Here is a 13,833-nt window from a genome sequence, read left to right as displayed (position 1 = left end):
AGTCACCTGTGTATGGGCATGCACGACACACCCTACCCTGCAGCCCTGAATTTTCCTTGCCTTCTATAAATAAAATCAATTAACTGATTTGTGTGCCCACTCATTCCTCTGATGTGTCACCAATGGTACTGCTTTGACCTGGGGTTGGACTAAATGACTTTGAGGTCCCTTCCGACCCTAATTTTCTAAGATTCTATGTTTCTAAGGCCTGAATAGGGTGTAACACAAGGCCCAAGGACACATAGCGAATATGGACAAAAAGTAAAATATTTAAGGAGCTGCTCATTCATTGAGCCTATCCAGGCAGTGCACAAACTGTGACAAGGATACTGCAGGCAAAAAAAAGCAATCATATAATTAAAGATTGTATCATAGAACATCTGTATAAGGATGCTGAATTAAAGTTACAAAAGTAATGTGAAATGAAATGGTACTACCTTATCTAAATTGTGAATGTTAGAGACTTTGCAACTATAGTAATGATATTCTAATATATGAGGTTTTTAGCATGTGTACTAATATATATTATTTAAACTATCAGCTCCTTAGAGGAGGAACCATATAGGCACATATAGTGCTGAATAGGTATACCTTGATTTTAGTAAGGTTTTTGATATGGTCTCTCACAACATTCTCTTAGGCAAGTTAAGGAAGTACAGGCTGAATGAATGGACTGTCAGGTGGATAGAAACTTGGCTGGATTATTGGGTTCAAAGGATAGTAATTGGTGGCTTATTGTCTAGTTGGCAGCCGGCATGAAGTGGAGTGCACCTGGAGCCGGTTTTATTTAATATCTTCATCAACAACCTGGAAGCAAGTCTGCAGATGACACCAAGCTGGGGTGAGTAGTAGATATGCTGGAGGGTAGGGCTACGATTCAGAGAGACCTCCAGATTGGAGTTCCAATATTGGAATATTGGACCAAAAGAAATCTCATGCGGTTCAATAAGGACAAGTGCAAAGTCCTGGATGGAACAATCCCAAGACCCAGTGCAGGCTGAGGGCTGACTGTTTAGGTACCAGCTCTGCAGAAAAGGATCTAGGGGTTACAGCGAACAATAAACTGAATATGAGCCAACAGCGTGCCCTTCTTGCCAAGAAGGCTAATGGCATAAATTGGTAGAAGTGTTTCCAGCAGATTAAGGGAAGTAATTATTCCTCTCTATTCAGAGCTGGTGAGGCCACATCTGGAGTACTGTGTTCAGTTTTGGGCCCCCTACTACAGAAAGGATGTGGACAATTGGAGCAAGTCCAGCAGAGGGCAATGAAAATAGTAAGGGGGATAGGGCACATGACTTTTGAGGAGAGGATGAGGGAACTGAGCTTAGTTTGGAGAAGAGAAGAATGAGAGGGGATTCAATAGCAGTCTTCAACTACCTGAAGTGGGGGTCCAAAGAGGATGGAGCTAGACTGTTCTCAGTGGTGGCAAGTGACAGAACAAGAAAAAATGGTCTTAAGTTGCAGGAAGGGAAATTTAGGTTAGATATCAGGAAGAACTTTCTCATTAGGAGAGTAGTAAAACACTGGAACAGGTTACAGAGAGAGAGGTTGTGGTTTGAGAAACCTATACCCAAACAAACAAAATATTCAAACCTTCCCATGTAGCCTAAACAACAGGCCAACAAAATGTCTTCTCCCTTGGTAGAAGTATAGGAACAGACTGTATTATGTTTCTTTCTTTAGTGTGTACTTACAATCTTCAACAAAAAAAATTCTCCAGGTCTGAGGTTTAACTAAGATAGCTGCATTTATTCTTTTCTTATCTTGGTCTCTCCTCTAGTACACTACTATTGTTTCTTTCTTTTATATATCTGACAGCTGGGCCATGAAGTTCAGCTATATGTGTTTCACACTCTTCTACCTTTTTCATTTGCATTCCTCTAACAAAATTGTCAAGGATATAAGATTAAGTCGAGGCTGCCTGGGAGGATCCAAGAGCTAGTAAACGAGGCCTCTGATTAACTCAGCTAGATAATACAGACTATTACGTATGGCAATATATGTGAGCAGAATGGATAAAAATCAACAATTTAAAAAAAATTTAAAAATTGAAGTCTTTTTATTTAGATCTTTTTTTTATTTAAATTGTACTTTTTTTGTTAAGATGCTTTAAAATAAACTATATAAACATAGTTTTAATTTAAGATGCATTAAAGCTTAAAGATATCCTCATGGAATGATGGGGATCATAGGGATTATAACTTCTAATTATATACTATTTGAGACAATATATTCATGCAATCTTTTTTAGAAATGTTTTATAAGTAGGTCATGACCAGCCATGGACTATATTAAGGGCCCAATCTTATGGGGTTCCCAGAGGCTCCTTTATAGATTAGTAAAGATTAAAGAAAACCACTCTACCCAATGAGATTCAGTACTCAGTCTAGAAGATCCCGTTAAAAGCACCCCTGTGAGTGTGTCTACCCATGCTCTTTTAGGCACAATTAGCCTAAAATCACCATTTTTAAAGATCATTAAGGGTACAGATCTATGTGTGTACTCTGTACTCCCTTAATGTGCCTTCAGAATGGCAATTCAAGGCTAACTGCACCTAAATTTGATACCTATGGAAAGCTGCCACCGCTGGGCACTGCCAAGAAAATACCACACTGCTGCCGCCAAGCAGCAGCAGTGGTGGGTGCTATTTGCCAAGATGCAGACGCTGGAGCAGTAGTTCCAGACAGCAGCAGTATACCTGTTGGTGTGCTGACTGATTTGGAGTCCCAAGTTGTTCGGCACACAGACAGGTATCACTGCTGCGTAGAACCACTGCTTCAGCTCCAGCATCTGTGCCTTGGAGAATAGCACTCACTGCTGCTGCTTCTTGGTTCTGGCCCACTCCCAACTGACACTGCGGAGGCAGGAACACAGGGAGCGGGTCAGAGCTGGGGCCAGGACAATCAGATCCAGGGGACTGAAGGCTACCACCCCTCTCAGCTGGCACTGGGTTGTACCAGCTGGCTATGCTGCTGTAAGCTTTGGGAGACTGGCAGGTAGCTTGGTACATGGCCAGGCCCAGCACTGGGTGCAGCTGCCTCAAGGTCACTAGACATGGCTTGAGCATACCCTGTTCACTTGGAGCCGAACTGCCTCTGGTAGCAGGCCAAGGGCACCAGCTCTGCATGTGACACTACTGCTAGATCCTGAAGCCCGTGGGCACACCCTGCACCTTTCTCTGTGCTCCCAGGCCAGGAATGCGCTCATTGTTTGCACTGCCCCTGGCCACTTTCCCAGTGTGGCACCTGCCCACTTCCCACATGCCCTGGTGCAGCTGTGTGTGCAAGGAGATGTCCAAGGTGCTGCAAACACATTGGCCCAGTGAGCTGCATTAAGGCATGCACCTAAGTTGCCTTATTGTGCCTTAGGTTAAGGCACATTAAGTTTAGGCGCGTGTAAATTCACGTGTAGACATGCCCTGTGATGCCCAGTTTCATTTCTCAAGCTGTGGATTTGTCTCTCTAGAGATAATATTCTAGTTAACAGCAGTATATGGAGATTACCTATCATATCGTCTCTCTGCATGTTTGTGTACAAAGAGTCAAACCCTTACCTCTCTCAAAGTGCAAAGTTTCCAGAAGTTAAATGAATAGAGCATATCAAACAATAAGAAAGCACTTCTTGTAGAAAACAGTGATTAAATCAAGGCTTCCTGGCCAGTGATTTAAAATAGATTTGATTTTAAAAAAATCTACCCTGTACGTGAACAATACTGGAGTAAGTTTTGCACCTTTACAATAAAACAAGGACTAGAAAAAGCTGAGAAAGTATAAAGATGTTGTCACGGGCATCTCCCCAGATGAATGGCCAGGCCACAGCGAAAGGGCAGAATGCTAGGCCATAACACACGCCTCTGGAAAGGTGGCCCTGGTCATGCTCATGAGGCAGGGAAGTCAACCGCATCGAACTGCCATCGAAGCAGGAAGGAAATTGCAACATAACTGGCTAAGCAGAAAACAAATGAGGGGACAGCAGTGCGGAAGGGGCTACTGACGAGTGAACAGAATGCTGGCAGGAAGGTAACACAATTGGCCAGTAAAAATAAGTGAAAAAGAGTAAGGGTATAAAAGGGTAGAGCCACGAGGCTCTGACAGGGGAAGTTCAAACTGTAACTTCAAGTGTCAAAGGGCCCGCAGACTGATCACCCGCAGGGTCGCTACTCCCCGCCCCCTCCCCCCCCGAGCGCTGCCTCGGATCGTTCTTGAGACCTTCGTGAAGAGACTAACATTCCCAGCCATGAAGCCGCTCCTTTTGTTTGCTGTAGTGGTAAGCGTGCATGTAACACTGTAGTAATTTATATTTGTATTTGTCTGTCTTTCCTGTAAGAGACATGAGCCATTGACCAGGTCTGGGCCTAGGGTCTTGGCTAGCCGCACCAAGATCGTCCATGATCTTGAAAGCAAGAAGCCTTGACCTGAACCCCGTGACTCAACAGACGTAATTTCCCGTTTAGCTGTTTGTAGTTATTTTAGTTATGTTTTAATTGTTAAATGACCTTTTAAGAAATATGAGCAGTTGACCAGGTCTGAGACTAGGGCCCTGGCCAGCCACACCAAAACCACTAGTGGTTTTGAAAGCAAGGGGCCTTGACCCAAACCTCGTGACCCAATGGACATCGCTCCCCAGCTTTGATTGTTTGATTATTGTATGTTGTCATAGATTAGTATTATATAGGAAATCATTTGCTTGAGTTGTCAATATTTTATAGGTTAAAGCCAAATAAATATTACATATTAATCATAAACTGCGTCCTCATTGGGGTCCAGCCCACCGACCTAGCCACAACTGGGCATTTTCAACCTAGTGTGACAGATGTATCAATTACTTTCCTACTAATGTGAAATTGGGTCAGTCCCAGCCCTGATGCTTTGTCAGCCCTGTCCCGAGCTGGTCTACAGTTTTGTAAGTTGTAAAAATTCACAACTTTTACTGCATAGGTAAAGACCTGCAACAGTGATCTCAACCATTATTTCAAGGCATCAAGGGGTGCCTTGAGATCCTTTCAAGGGTGCCACACAAAGTTAGTACTGTTAGCTATGCAAACATAATTCATAAAATAAATTAAGAGATTTCAAACAGGAATCCAGTGTTAAAATATGCTGACCTACTGTGGTCTTTTGAGTTCTTTGTAACAATAATTTATTTATTATATTTCTGTAGTCAAAAAGTGAGCAAAAACTTAGAGCTGCCATTTTTCAAGGGGTGCTTTGAGTCTAGCAAGGTCAAGAAACACTGATTTATAAAATGGAATCTTCCCTGACAGATCAGGGATGCCCAAAACAATGCAAGACAAAAAAATCCGTTTGCCAAGATGGACAAACTTTCCACTAAAAAGATCAGCTTTCATTGTGTTGCACTGCATAAAGTCTTCCACTGCAGATGAAAAAGAGTACACCAGAGACAATATCCTCCAAGTGCGGAATAAGCAATGAAAAAAAAAAAAGTTCTAAAAAACAATGAAAAGCATTCAGCACTAAAAAGTGATATTTTTTTTTTGCCAAAAATATAAGACTGCCAATTTAAGCAAATATTATACTTAGCTTGCATGACTCAACACTATTTGGAACAAGCACATTTGTGTTTAGATATTTTAAATAAAAGCAAACTTGGTATGAAGTAAAATATGATTAGCTTGAGAAAGAGAGATGAGGTTTCACCTGAGCATGGCATAACCTGGAAGAATATCTTGAAGCGTTCATTCTGTCTGGAAACAGACCTAACCACAGGGATTTGGAAAAGTTACAAACTCTAAAGTTACAAACAAAATGAAAATTTTGCATGTGAGAGTAGGCATTCTACGTGTTAGACACAATACAACAGGAGAAAGAGACCAACGGGAGAGGCTAACAAAATGAGGAAATACAAAGCAAACAAATCAGAAGTCTCAGCTTGCTACTTGTCTAGCAAACCTCAGCCCGTAGTTATTCAAATATCACAACCAATGTAGGTTTTACAGAGGAACTGAAAAACAGCAAACAAATCTGCCTTGTTTTTTGCAATATGAAAGACCTATATGGTCTCTTTTTATGCTAGGCAAGGATAGCATTATTGCTTGGCATCAATTATAAAGTATTTAACAAATGTAAGATGCCTCTTGAAATGTCACTATGTGTAAAATGAAATAGCTTTGTGGTTTACTTACAAAACATGTAGGCAAAATAAATGTTTGAGAAAGAAACAACTTTAATTGTGTTCTACAGGATGGTGCAATTTCTGATAATGAAAACCAGTTTCTAGCTAATGGAAATTTGGAGTATTTTACTTACATGTACAAATGTATTTTACTCAAACTGACTGCACATTGTATAACTAGGAAGGTTCCTGTGTATATGTAGTCTGTTTTGGTGAAGGACTGTCCAGCTATCAAGCTTTGACTATATGTATAAATCTTTACCAAAATGAAGGAAAATGTATGAAATGTCAGATGGATACCAAAAGACTGGTAAGAATTAAAATACCTAAAATAAAAGGAAATATCAATTTCAAGTAGCTTTGTAAATATGAGGACAAAAACATACCTAAAAAAACTTTCTATAGTTTACTTATGTAAAGTATTATTTATATAACCTATAGACAGTATATATATGTAGATCATAAATGTTATGCAAACAAATTTTACATTGGCGTCATCTTTTCTTATATTAGTTTTTTCATGGAAATTAAATGAAGAACCACCACAGCATAGCCCAGACAATTTTACAATAAAGGATGGAAATTTACCAGAGAAAGTTAATTCTCCTGAAATAATATACACTTATGTGCAACCTGAAATGTATTATCTGAAAGAAAACAAACATCTAAAACTGTAGTCAGGCCAGTATTATATTACTTTTATTCAGCCAAGGAGAGAGAGGACGACTGAATTGCAGTGAACTCACTTATTAGAGTTTACTAGTACCCACCCTAAGAATATACACTTTAAACAAATATACTCCTATTTGCACATAGATGTGGAAGTTCTTAAACTTTAAAAATCTCTCTCTTTTATGAAATAAAAATACCCTCCCACCAAAGCTTCAAATTGTAACATTCAAAAAGAAATTATATAACTAATAAAGGGCTCTGTCAAGTGATCTATAGGCAATACAATGTTATACTAAATATGACAGTACTGGGTGGTCTCTTTCTCTTTGGGAGTAATGGAGTGACAATCAAATAAGCTCGAGAGAGACATGGCTTTTGTTGGGAAGGTAGGTAGGGTAAGTGGGATGAAATACGACTGTATCTTAGGTCTCATACTTTTGGAGGTTGTGAAGGAACTTTTTACTTGATACTGGAATACCACATTGGCAAATTATGTTATGGACTTGTAGATAAACTTACCCTTTAACTACTTAACATGCAGCTCTACTCAAGAAACTGATTTAGGGAAAATAACGTAACCTGTTTCACTGATTTCTGCATCAGTTTTCCCAGTTTAAAAGCAACATATGTTTTCTGTCTCAGTGCTAGTCAGTCTGGAGACTGAAAGCTGAGCTGCATTCTTTCTGGCTTACGTATTCCACAATTCAAGATTCTACAGGTCAAATTCTTTCAGCTTCTAGTGCTCTACTAACTTCAAATTATGCCCTCAGTTATAGTAGCTGCCATCACTGGGGTTGGAAAATTGAAACTGATGCTGAAATTGATGCTGTAGTTTGAAGATAAAGAGGTTAAACAAGTAGTTCATAAACTGGAACTGAATACTTGGGTTGCTGCATGAACCAGAAATTGGGTTGCTGCATGAACCAGAAAAAAAAAAAAAATCCAGTGCACTTTCCCAGATCGGGGTTCTTACTGGGGGTCAAGAGTAGTAAAATATTTTCATCACTGGAGCAAGCATATGTGAATGAGTAACACCTAGATACAAAAGGAGAAGATCTGCTGAGAAAGATGCAATTTTTTAAGTATTTCCTTTTCAGAACAGAACTATACTTCAGAAGAGAGCAGAGAACAAACACCTGGCCGGATGCTTGTTTTCTTCATTCATCCTCAATGTCCTCCCGTGTCTCATAATTTAAAACATGAAGATAATTTGGTTACTTTACTGGACTATTAATTTACTCTTCCAATGAGAGATTTTGGGAGATGATCAGATCTTCACGGAGTGGGGTTACGGAGGGAGGAGTGCTTGGCAAAGATATTTTATTCTTTAAAAAATTTAAGTGAGGATTGTCATACAGTCACCTATTTTTTTTTAAATCAGAACTTATTTGGTAACTGTAATAATGATGCAAGAGTATAAAATTGAAACTTGATACTTTACTACTATATTTAAGAAGCTGGGCCCAAGAATGAGGTACAGCGTGCAATTTCTACGGAATTGGAAAGACATGCATTTAATTGCAAGTCAATTAAATCTAGCTCATTAGAAATCAATTATATTATAAGAATTAAGGCCGTCAATTAATTGCAGTTAGCATGTATGATTGACATGTTAATTGGCACTCATGTTAATTTTTTTAACATGTTAATTGCACGCGTCATTTTGGAGCCCGTGCCTAGGCTCTGCTCCAATGCCATCACCAGGCTGCCCAGAGTGGCAGTAGTGGCAGCGCAGAGGACTGCAGGGCAGCATGGGCATGGGCTCTGGGCTGCTGCAGCAGGGGGGGTTTGGGGGTCAGGTGAAAAGACAGACAGATGAGCAGCCGTAGCCACAGCATGCTCATGGCCAGGAATGCAGCCTGGTGATGTGTAGAGCACCACCCAGCAGGTAAGTCTGTGAGGGAGAAGGGACATGGGGGAGGGAAGAGGCAAGGAGGCAGACTGAGGTTCCCATGGTGAGGGAGGGAGTGGGGCAGGAGTAGCTCGTCCAAGGGCATAGGGGGTGCAGCTTGCACTGCTGCATGCAACCCTGGGGGAGGCACAGGGGGCATGTGCCCCCCAGATTTGTGTGCAGGGTGGAGGTGGGCTGTGGGCTAGGGCTCTCCATGCCCTGCTGCCTTTGCCATGTGTTCCCTGCCTGCTCAGTGGCGGGAGGTACAACATGGCATTGTGCGGCTCCCAGGGTAATGGCAGCAGGGTGCAGAGCCCCAAGTCTGCAGCCCGCCTCTACCCTATGCATAAATCTGGGGGCACATGCAGCAGAAGCTGTGCCCCACCTACACCTGGCCAAGGCACCCATACCTTTGTTCCATGATCTGCCCTGGCCCCGAGGCCCCCATTTACTCTAGCTTCTACCCTACTCCCTCACCATGGGACCCTTGATCTGCCCCCTCTCCTTCCCTTCTTCTCCACAGTCTTATCTACTGGGCGGGGTGTATGCGTGTCTACCCCTCACTCCTAAGTCACAGCCCCCCCCAGCCCTGCTGCTGCCCCTCACTCCTGATCCATAGTACCCCACACCCTGATAGATCATATAAGAACCCCCCTTTCCAAGCTCCAAATCCCATATACACACCCACAGCACTCTACACCTTCGCAAATTTCCACAAATACACCACATCCACCCCACTTCTTGTTTTTACATTTGATCTATGACAATATATGGAATTTACTAAAGATAGTGTAGTCATAGATCAAATGTAAAAACCAAGAAGAATCAAGACAGAAAAATCAGATCTACTTTTATTACCTAAAAATGGCTTAACTGTTTAGCCTGAAGTAGAATATAAAGTTTTCAGTACTTATTCCATATACCAAGTATAATGGACAGAAAATCTCCTGAGGACATGACACATTTTGATCAGTAGAGTCCACAGGCATTAGAGTAAGTAAAAGGTAGATCACAAGCCATGCTTTAGAGGTACAATTAAAATTAATTACACAACTAAAATCCAAAAAATACCCTAAGCCGTAAGAAAACTGACCACTATATTTTACCTTGCATATTTGTTTACAATTTCTTCTTTCTTTAGTCCAAACACCATAATAAAACCTCCGATGGCTACCCTTCATATTCTAATATAACATATTGTTTTTGATGAGTTGCACATATTGCAGTGATGGGTGCTGTAGAAAACTGCAAGACAGAGGGAAGGCTAATTGAATACGAATTCACATCTTTCAAACCAAAAGGAGAGAACCCCTCAGTCTCTGCTTCCATATCACTTATTTTTTAAGTTGTTAATAGATGTTATTATGGATTTTCACACTTCTGAAGAGTTGAACTGGTCTTCCTAACTTTTAGTATTGCCCTTTTCTTGCTTAGCTTCGAAACAAAAACAAATCAACCAACCAAAAAACCCCCCAACCTAACATAAATTATGTCTGCATGCATGTACACACACACACACACACACACACACACACACACTCATATATATGTATTTCAACTTACCGTTGCTGTCTAAAAAGCAGATTTTAAAAGATCTTCACTGTAAACAATATGCTCTCCAACTCTTATACATCCAATAATCAACATTCTCAATGAGAATCTGAGAAGACAAATAGGATAACAGGTCAGGTTGAGTTTAATATAATTAACCATGGGCTTTTTCTTTTTTGATTTATTTATTTTAGACACAAACTAAGCATTGTTTATGTATGATGAATTTTTCATATTTTTCCATTAAAACAGTAAGTCTGAAGAACTCCAGCCACATAACTGAAGAGCATTTGTCTATACGACATGCAGAAAACTAGGTTAATTCAGCATAGTGGTTCTGATTTTTAATGCACCAAATTCAGGAAATACATAGTTAGAGTGCCCAATCCAATACTATTACCAACTACTATATTAAAGAATATATTAAGAAACATTAAATAAACAGACAGCAGATTAAAGAATTAAACTCTTATCTAAACAACTCTGGAAAATAAAAATGTTTAGTGAGAACTTTGAAGGAAAGACATCTTGAAACCGCAACTTCAAATTTTAACAAAACACTGGTTCACAAGCAAACACAAGCAAAAATGCAGCTTAACATTTATTTTTTTCAACAAGAGTAAGTCATGAAAGAATAATCTATAAACATCCATAGTCACAACATGTCAAAAATCAAGTAAAAAATTCAAAGCATGTTGGGACATAATTTTGATTTACTTAGAATTTAAAGTTATATGAAAATGTCCTATAGTATACAGAAATTGTTAACCTTGAATTAAACATAAAACAGAAACTGGCTGACCACAGTAACCACCAGGGATCTCGGTTTTCTCTGTTTAAAAAACCTATATTCTCCGATAAAAAATTCTAAATCCCGATTAAAAACTCCCAAAAATCCATTTTTACATTATTAAAATGAAATGTCACTATACACACACACAAAAAAACCCCACAGATATCAGTTGAACACAATGTTTTACTGATATATTTATAATTTTAAGGCAATTGGGAAGTCTACCACTGCCTCAATCATTATTATAAAATAAATATTAAATACCTCGGGAGCCAGGAGCAGCGGGGAGAGGAGGGATACAGGTACATGTGTGTCCCACACGCACGTGTGCCCCCCACCAGACCCGAAGGGGAGGACGACGCAGCAGCAGCGGAGCCAGCAGCAGCTGATCCCCCTAAGGTAAGTGGGCAGGGGGACCGGACGCAGCTGAGCCAGATCCGGAGGGGAAGCCCCCCGGATCCCCTTTAGATGAGCCGGTAGGGAGCCATGCTCCCGAGCCAAGCCGCACGAACAGAGTGTGCCAGTGTTTACGTCGGCGTTCGTGCCAGTGGGCGAGCAGGAAGGGCCAGGAGGAAGACTCCTACTAGGGTAGGGCGAAGGCACTGCACTAAGCTAAAAACAAGCAGCAACTCCTATGATGGTGTTGATGTGGAGTGCTGCCAGGGCCCCTGCCTGGGGGGAGCAGCCTACCCGGGGCTCGTCTGAGGCCTCCACCCGGACAGAGCCCATGGGGGAGCTGGCGTCCTCACACCCCCTGGCCTGCAGGGGTTGCCCAGCAAGGCCCAGGGGGGCAGCAATTGGGGACCCCCACACGTGCCCTGCAGGCACCTGCCTTAGGGCCCCAGAGGCGCAGGTGAGGGAGCTCCATGAGGAGTTTAGCAGGCTGAGGGGAATCAGGGAGGTGGAGGAAGAAATTGATGGCTATTTCCTTTCACTGCAGGGCCACACACCCAAGGAAGCAGCACCTCGGTAAGTGCCCTCCACTGCAGAGTGGCAGACAGTCACCTCCAGAAACAGGGCTGCTCGTAACACAGCAGTACCAGTTCCTCCAGTCTGGCTGGAGAACAGGTACGAGGCCCTGGCAACACTGGAGAAGGAGGGAGGGGAGGCAACTCCACACTCTCCACGCTCTAAACGGGCCTAAGGAACTAAGCAATCCCGGAGGAGAAAGAGTCAAGTGATCAACATAGGTGACTCCATCCAGAGAGGTACAGAGGGCCCCATCTGTCACCAGGACCCCTCGACATGCGAAGTCTACTGCCTACCCGGAGCAAAGATTCATGATGTGATGGGGATGATCCAGGCCGTGATCCAGCCCACCGATTACTACCCCATGGTCCTAATCCATGTGGGTACTAATGATGTGGCCAGGAGAAGCCCTGATCACTTGATGGCGGACTACCACGCTCTGGGGGGCGTGCTGAAGGAGATAGGTGCACAGGTGGTATTCTCTTCTGTTCTACCAGTGAGGGGATGTGGAAGACGTGCATCGCAGAGACCAACTGACAGCTTCAGGAATGTGTCTTGAGGTGGGCTTTGGCTTCCTTGACAATGACCAGCACATCATGACGAGAGACATGCTTGGGTGGGATGGGCTCCACCTTTCCCCTAAAGGTAAGCGTGTGTTCTCTTCTAGGTTGGCGGTTCTCCTCCAGTAGGCTTTCAACTAGGCTCATCAGGGGAAGACGAGGGAGGAGGAAGCCTTGGACAGCTAAACCAAGCAGCACTCACAAGTACAGCCCAGCCTAGACTGACGAGCGGAACATATATACAAGTAAGCAACAGGGGCCAGGCCAATGCTGTGATTAGGGGACCAGTGCACACATCCACAGGAGGCCTCAAATGCCTCGACACAAACACTAGTAGTATGGGAAACAAGCAGGAGGCACTTATCTTCCTGCTAGCCGACACCAATCGAGACAGAGCGGGGCTCACTGAAACGTGGTTGGACCCAACGCATGACTGGGCGGTGAATATCAAGGGCTATAGGCTGTACAGGAGGGACAGGATAGGGAGGAAAGGCGAGGGTGTAGTACTCCACATTAAGGAGGAATACACATCCTCACCAGCTAGACCAGACTCAGAGGAGGGCACACGGAAGTGCTCTGGATTAGAATACAAGGCAGTCAAGGGGAAACAGACTTAACAGTGGGGGTCTACTACAAACCACTCAACCAAGGGGAAGAGCTAGACCAGGAATTCTTAAGTCAGGTCATAGAGGTAGTTAGGTCAAAGGACGTGGTCATCACAGGTGACCTGAACTTTCCAGACATCTGCTGGGAAGAGCAGTCAGCCAGGTCTGACCGCACACATAGGTTCCTAGCCCAAATGCAGGACCTCCATCTAACCCAGGAGGTGCACACCCCCACCAGAGGAGATGCCTTGTTGGACCTGGTGCTGGCCACGGGTGACGACCTGGTGAGGGGGCTGCGGGTGCTCAACCACCTGGGCGACAGTGATCATCGCCTGCTGGAATTCACCATCCAGTGCAAGGAGGGCACAAAAGCCCCCATGGCACACCAAAAGCATCTGGGAATGTCTTCTGGTAAAAGGGAGGCGTACACCCAACGGAAGGGAGGGGCCATCACCAGGGAGGATTATACTGCAGTTGCTCGGGGATATAGGGGGGCAGTCAGGAAGGCCAAGGGTCAGGAAGAATTTAGTCAGAGAACTTCTGGAGGGACTGGATGTATTTAAATCAGCTGGTCCGGAGAATCTCCACCCCAGCGTGCTGAGGGAATTAGCTGAGGTCATTGCAGGACCCCTGGCACGGCTTTACGAGCACTTGTGGTGC

At 43.0% G+C, this 13,833-nt stretch overlaps 1 long non-coding RNA gene across 4 annotated transcripts in view; it reads right to left on the bottom strand.

Moving 5' to 3' along the window:
- LOC109323137 overlaps positions 1-13,833 on the bottom strand; it is a 190,296-nt gene that overhangs the window by 70,470 nt on the left and 105,993 nt on the right. For 2 of the 4 annotated variants that reach the window (XR_002104554.1, XR_002104553.1), the window contains exons 2-3: positions 10,259-10,355; positions 9,802-9,940 (exon numbers count right to left, since the gene is read on the bottom strand). This is a non-coding gene — a long non-coding RNA (uncharacterized LOC109323137). The remainder of the gene's footprint in view (positions 1-9,801; positions 9,941-10,258; positions 10,356-13,833) is intronic. The other 2 variants (XR_002104555.1, XR_002104552.1) reach the window with 1 other exon arrangement.

This window comes from Crocodylus porosus, unplaced genomic scaffold (assembly GCF_001723895.1).
Source record: "Crocodylus porosus isolate Cpor-Errol unplaced genomic scaffold, CroPor_comp1, whole genome shotgun sequence".
NCBI lineage: Eukaryota > Metazoa > Chordata > Crocodylia > Crocodylidae > Crocodylus > Crocodylus porosus.
The sequence above is the reverse complement of the archived record's forward strand: the minus strand, read 5'-3'. Positions and strand labels throughout refer to the sequence as shown.